The 7,628-nt window shown below is 37.4% G+C and overlaps 2 protein-coding genes across 3 annotated transcripts in view; both read left to right on the forward strand.

The window, feature by feature from the left end:
- Positions 1-7,628, forward strand: part of LOC308403394 (NACHT, LRR and PYD domains-containing protein 12-like) — a 1,254,170-nt gene that overhangs the window by 598,390 nt on the left and 648,152 nt on the right. The gene's annotated exons all lie outside the window — the stretch shown is intronic.
- LOC308403425 (NACHT, LRR and PYD domains-containing protein 12-like) overlaps positions 1-7,628 on the forward strand; it is a 646,283-nt gene that overhangs the window by 592,066 nt on the left and 46,589 nt on the right. The gene's annotated exons all lie outside the window — the stretch shown is intronic.

Raw genomic sequence — 7,628 nt, forward strand, 5'->3', positions numbered from 1 at the left:
CTGTTCACAAAATTTATAGCTGTAATAAAATTCTACTTTATTTCTTCACCTGCAGGAAGTGTAGTCAGCTGATTTTAATGCCATTTTTAACATATGATGATTGATATTTTGGTTTAAAATGATCAAATGTGTCCTGAAGCTGGGAGGTTAAATAAATCCAGTCTGGTGTGTGTAAAATAATCAGCTGTAGTTTGTTTCATAGGGTCATTTTCTGCAGAGACAATGTAGACTGACAGTCTCACAACTCTGTCTCAAGCCAGGCTGTGAAGTAATCATGACCTTTAATCTATAGATTCATAATCCACGACACAAAGTTTGTATTCATGGAATTGAAATTGAGGTTTTATACTTTTAAGTCATTAAAAAAGCACACACTTGGATAATGGAGGGGTATCAGCAGAATAAACCAAATTGTTTTCTCACACAGGGCACTCACATATTTTTTTTTTCTACTTGTTAACTACATTATTAATTTTACTAGCAGGGAATACATCCTCGATTAGATTAGAAAACATCTATGGAATGATACTGGAATAAGCAAACATTTAGGCCTGAGACGACATGTAAATGAGAGCAAACAGCAAGATCATTTAATGGGGTTGAGATGTAGAAAGAATGGGTTGGTTTGAAATACAACGGTTAACCTTTTTTTTCTTGACTGCCATGGTCATGCCTTTGTGCTCACATGCTCTCTTTCGTGCCCTTTTAACACTTTGAAGCATTTATTTATTATTTATTATTTAATTTTATTTTTATATTATGTTTTTATATTATATATATATATATTTATATTATTTTATTTTTTTCTGGAGTCAATGTGACATCTATAGAATAATTATGAATTTATTCTAAACAAATTAAAACCTACTGACTGCAGTAAAAAGAATATTTAAAACTATTTTTAAATGAAATAATTTGTGTATTATTCTCAGTTTCCTGTTTTCTTCTTTCTGGATAGAATCTCACACCAACACATTCAAAGAGAGATATAAAAAATAAATGTAAACTTTTTTATCACTCTGTGCTGTTTTTTGTTTGTTTGTTTTTTATGTGACTTATTTGTGCCTTTATGGTATTTTATATTCCCAATGCACCCTTAATCAAATGGGTGGAGAAAAAAAATACAAACAAGAAAAACAAGCAAAGCTGATGAACATTTGGAGCCAGACAACACAAGTTGAGACAAGAACACAGTGACAAACCTTGGGTGTATAGTAGAGATTCTTCAGCTTCTGCTCTGTTTGAACAACCTGTAAGTCTCTCTTCTTTTTACCATAAACTTATATATTTATTATATTATAGATCACTTTTTTGTGATTTGACATGTGAAATTCTAGTGTGGCTGGAATCAAATAGTTTGATGAACAGATGACATTTGATATCTGGAGTTCAGATAAATATTAAATATGTAAGTATCTGATTCAAAACACTGCTTCACAAACTAATGGATTTTCTACAACAGGAAGTAAATATTTGTTATCCTGATGGGATTAGACTGACAAAATTTATCATGTTAACATATCATAAATCAGTCTGTCAATCACTCAGAAAATTGAAAGATAAATACACAGTCGTCTTAACATCATATTTACACACATTTATGAATTACCAAAAAATGAACTGCTGCCTAAAAACAAACATAATTTTATTCAAAGTGGCGATGTTACAGAAGGTATTCAGTCGCTGGATTTCAGTACAAAATGGGCAAATTTCAGTGGGCAAATTTAGCACAATTTAGAAAAAACATATATTTAGATATTGTACAAACACAACCCCCTTTTTTCTTAGTTTTAAAAAAACAAAGTATATTGACTCTTTTTCATAAGAAAGTGTATGACAACAGCAGGTAAACAAGAATTACTGAAACAGAAAAATGTATCTGTCATGATCCACTGTTTGCTCTGTTAATCATAACCAACAGAATAGATAAATTGAGCTTGTATTAATTTTTACTTTTATGTGGTCTGTTTTGGTGTTTGGCTTTAGAGACAGTTACAAACACTGGATTTACAATGAACTCTCTTAATGGAAGACTTGGGTAATGATGGTCTCCCTCCTTGAGAGTCTTCCTCACTTGGCTGATGTTGTGATGAAGGCTTTTTTTTACCGTGATAGGATCTGGATCATCCACACGTGTTTTCTGTGGAAGTCCAGGCCTTTCTCTGGTCTTTTCTTCTGTGAATGGACTAAACTGTCGATGTGTCCTCTGCCGATTGACTATTTCTTTCAGAGCTGCTCCACAGGAGGTCAGGGTGTCACATAAACAGCTTTAACTGCACAACGACACATTTAAATCATTTCCACACTTCTTAGTGTGGTTAATTAAAAAAAAAATAATGATAAAAAATCCCTAAAACCAATCTAACTCCATTAAAGGTTTAAGGGACTTATTAAAGACAACTCTTTTTTTTACTTTAGTCTTTTTTTTTTTTTTTTTTTACAAATAATCAATAAAACCTGTAAAAAAAATATCCACTCTTAAATCTGCACTTTAGAATGTTCCACTAGAGTCCTAAAGTTTTTACTCCTCGTAGCTGTGGGTATATGAGAACCAAAATGTGAACTCACAGGCAGAAAGGATTAAAAAGCTAACCCAAAAATCCAGAGAAGTCAAAAGCCAAAATCCAAATTTCAGGAAAACACACAAGAGAACAACTTCTCAACAGAAAATAAATGCCAGCTTCAATGGCATTTATTGCCAATTTCAAGAAACACAGAAATTTTGGTTGAGTAAAAAATATATTGAATGAATCCTTGAATACAACAGTTCACATGGGGTGCATCTTGGTTTTCAATTACTCTGAAACGGAAACATTTCCAGTATCATGTCATGGTTCCATCTTCTTGTATTGTGATAGTTGAAGCTGTTAATGAGTCACTGAGGCATGTTGGTCTAATGAAAGCTGTGATCTTTGCAGGTTGTTCACATGAAGAGTAAACTGGAAACATTTTACAATAATGGATTTGAGTTTTGTTCATTATGTAGTCATAATCAGCTGATCAGGCCTGAGGTAAAAAGTTGTTTTTTTGTTTTTTTTTCTCTCTAAATAAAAATTCAGGTATCAACACAAACTGTGGCCCAATAATGGAGGCGTTAACTTGAATGTGGTTTTGGAGAACTGTTACAGTCTTGATATCTCATGCAGCTCTGTACAAATTATTGCAACAGATTTAATGTTCAAAGGCAAAGAATGCATTTGAACTACAAATTAAAGTGTGTGTGGAAGTGAATCAATACACTTGAGTTTCACACGGAAAATAACCACAGTGAACTAGACCAGTTCAAACTTGTATAATTACTCAGGTTTGACTAACAGTCAGTTTCTACTGGGCGTTGCTCAGACAAGTACAACACTCACAACCAGGCTCACGTGCATGTTACTATCATCTGCTGGTTTACTCAGGGAAAAACAAATAGTCTGTGTTATATAGCTTGAAAACACGCATCACAGCAACTACAGGGTGGGGTTTGTTGGACTGACAAGCTTTTGTTTGTAGTAAGGCAGGTCTTTATTTTTGAGTGAGATGCAAAGAAAAGTTTAAAAGTTACTAATTTTTGTTTTTACAGCATTACTTGTTGCACTTTTGGGTCTGATAAAATGTTACTATTGACTGCCACTGGCTGGTAGCCTGTAAGAACTTTGGCTTTATTAAGCCTTAACACATTTGAACAGGTCAGTTAGCTACAGAAACCAAACTGAAGAGCCACTCCCATGATTGATCTGAATCTGGAAACAAAAGGAAATCAAAGTGAATTGAGCTGCGAGTGATAGTGAAAATGCTTCCTCAAAATTAATGTGTTAAACATTATTTGTTGCATAACATGAATCATTTGAATCTGAAAGAAAGAATTTTGTTCCACTTATCACTGCATCATTTTTTTTGTTAAATACACATGGTGACAAAATGAAGTATGCATTAAGATAAAGTCAAGTAAATAGTATTACGACAACACCAAGAGAAAAACAAAATAAATATCCACCCATCCAAATATGTATCCACACACACACACGTATGAGTATATGGTTATGGCGTTAACGTCATTTTAACAAGATTAACGCTGACAGCACTGATATATATGTGTGTCTTACATCATTTGTGTGTCTCTGGATGTATTTCACAAACTCAGCAACTTCCTCATTTTCTTCAATGAAGACACCTTCAAAGTTCCCCTGCTCTGAAGTGCTGAACGAACACAGTGACAGTTGTTTGAAAAGAAACATCAAAATACAATTTTTGTACAAATCCATATTTGATTTATGTCCACAATGCATAACGTACCTTGCATTTGATTGAAAGCGATAAAGCTTGCGGTTTCCATCAACTGACACGGCGAGCATGTCTGGAGTGCAGGCAGGGCAGCTAAAGCATGGCTCCTTGCACATCCTGTCCACTTCACACTTTACAGCACTCCACTCCAAGAAACTTTTACTGACGGCATCAGCTGATATTCGGCCAGTCTTTTAAGTAGAGGACAAACAACAGAATATTCAAGGACAGTCATCATAAGATTAGATTAGACTAGATTTCATGTTGTTTTCAAAGCGGTCTGGTAAATCCAAATGACCTTTGACAGGTGCCCACATATACTGCGGGCCGAGGGTAATTCAAAACAATGTAGCAATGTACAATTTGCACTAAAACCTGCAAACACATCTATTGTGTATGTAGTGTGTGACAAAAGAGCAACTTACCATTTATGGTTACAAGAGCCACAATTGCACCGGGTGAAACCTCAACGTTACCTGCTGGGCAGTCACACACAGTCTGGCCTTTGCACAGGCAACAGCCGAACTAACATTAAAACACACAATATATACAAAAAGAATTAGAAATGAACTGATACACAATAAATATACAATAACAGCACACACTCATAGTACATAGCAAGAAATGCATAGGACTTAAAAACCGTACCTATTGGCCTGTGAAACTCTGATGAAGGCTTCAAAAACCCTCCTGTTACTGCCTCTCTGCTGTGCAGGACAAAGCGTGTGTGAACTGCAAGATCACAGTCAGCACAAAGGAATGGAAGAGGCAGGCAGTCCAGACACCTCACAACTACTTGTTTGCCACACTGACACACACGGTGTGACTGTGGATCCAGAGTAGCTAACATATTGTCTATAAGACAAGGCCTGGCCTCTTTCCACTTTTGCAAGGACACCATGTTTCTGATCTCCCAGTGAGTAGCAGCTGCCTCAGACGACGTCTCACAAGTCATGGCTGCGTCCTCTTCTCCTTCCTCCAACCACTGAAGGAGCTCCTGACGAAGCACCTCAGTTCCACACACTAACAGAAAATAATAAAGAAACTCTTCCACAAAGTGAAAAACACTCTAGGCAGTATGTTTCTTAGGACTGCACAAAAGCCCTGCCTAACTCAACTATAACAACAAATATAAAAGTAAACTTTAAAAAAGGAATAACAACATATAAAAGAAGGTAAAGTACCTTTTGTTGGGTTGACACTGGCAACATAACTAGGTTCTTCACGTGGACACTGATGCTGATCTGCAGACACTGGGGGGAAAAAGAGATTGAAGAATATTTACTTACTGAAATTCTTTGGTGAAAACAAGTTGTGAGATAAAATCAATGGTTGTGAGAACACTGACCACATGGCAACTAGTACTTCGACTGGATGATGGTCTTTGAGGAATAAAATCTCCCTGTCTGTCACGTTTTTTCCAGAGCACTGGTCTTGGCTGAGGTTCACTCTGTGCATCATTCTACGCAATTAACGAGGAAAAAATGCAACACCTAAAATACAGTCTATGATTAAAGCGTGGTGGGGGCGGCATCACAGGCATGGGCAGAAAAAAACCAAAAGAAAACGTTCATGCTGAGCCACAGCTGTAAAGCTGCTGGTCATAATATCAGTTTGGATATGTGGTGAGAGGGAAACATGAAGATGAAACCAGGAGATGTCCTTACTGAATCATCAGAGCTGAACAGGTGATGGAGAAACAGGTTTACCTTTCAGGTGAAATGAATGAGTTGAAGGGAAGTTATGAACTGTTTCTGAGAGACAAATAACACCAGGATCCTTTTTTGTGTAGCTGACAGCTGGTAATTGTGCAGGGGCGAGTTTAGCAAAGTGTTGCCAGGGGGGCAGGTAGGGCATTAACAGGGAGAGGGGGGCACAAAGAAACACTTTTCTTTCTTATTATCTGAATCTTACAACCAAAGTTTTTATCTGATGTAAAATGTATAGAAATCATACATATACCAACAAGACTGTACATCAGTGTCACAACAGCGTTTGTTTTCATTCAAAGGCTTTATGGCTTTAATACCTGGTGGGCCGGTCTCTAGTCAAAATGCCCGGGCTGAGTTTTTGTCCCAGTCCAGCCCTGGCCAATGGGGAAACAAACGCCGACACTGCGGTGCAGTCTCGGACGACAGTACACCTAAAGCTGGGCAGACACTGTGCGATTTTCAAACTGCACGATTGACTCGCAGGGGTTATAAGTTCGTAGGTCACGATGCAGGTCTCACACTATACCGCCCGATGCTCTGATGCGACCTGAGTGCTCACACTGTGCCTCCATAACATGAAGATTATAACAGAAAATCTGTCGCTCTCTCTGTCTTTCACTCACACAGACACACCACCATCAACTTTGCTAAATTGCTAATGAAAAACATTGATCAGGCAGCTGTGATTGAGCAGCAGTGTAAATCTAACTATTTTCACGTTTGTTGTGGTCGTGATAATTTTGTGATGCCACATCGAAAAGGCTCGGATGAGCTTTCCGAAGTTCCACAAGTTGTGCCTCCATCGCTTGTGTCCAGATCACACGCTGCACAGCCGTGCTGCTCCGTCTTTTCACCGATGTTTACATGTTTCCGCGTGAGCAGTGTGAGCGGCTGCGGTGACACCCTGACGAGCGAGCAATGTTTGTTCGCTCAGAGAAAGAAAAAAAGGCTGCAAAAGTACAGGGAGGAATGGGAAAAGGGAAACACCTGGCTGGGAAAGGTCACCATAACACCTATAAAGCGCACTGCACTGTGTGCCGGCGCACTTTTTCCATAGGCATGCTTCTAATGGTGGGCACATGAAGAACGTGAGGGGCGTGAAAGCTCGGGGAACCCTTAACCAATTTCTTGTCCACCAGGCCACGGCAGAAGCAGATATGGTATGTAAACACTGGTTTGTTTTTTAAACCCTCTGGTTAAGGTTAATATGGGCATGTGCAGTGAATATCAGCGCTATGTGGCCAGAAGTGTGATATTATAATTTATTTTGTGTAATAAACAACTGCAAGGATAGATGATTACAACAAATAGATCACTAATACATAAAAGTAATACATAGATGAATAATGATGATGAGTTAAGATGCGTAATCATGGGAACAAGTGGGTTTACAAACAGGAGCAGCTGATTAGCTTTAGAAAAGCTGAAATAATACCTCAACTGAAGCCAATTGTACTAAATGCACTAAATGTGCACAGTTACAAGAATATTTTTGTTCTATTGTTTTCTATTAATTTATATAATTTTAAGTTAAGCAGGACAGAGTTCTTTTAAAGAAAGATTTACTTATATTCTCAAAAGTTAAGCATGACAGGCTTCTGTTTAAGAAAGAGACCTGTTTTACTGTGTTAATGGTGTCATTTTGAG

Source organism: Rhamphochromis sp. 'chilingali' (assembly GCF_963969265.1).
Source record: "Rhamphochromis sp. 'chilingali' genome assembly, chromosome: 1".
NCBI lineage: Eukaryota > Metazoa > Chordata > Actinopteri > Cichliformes > Cichlidae > Rhamphochromis > Rhamphochromis sp. 'chilingali'.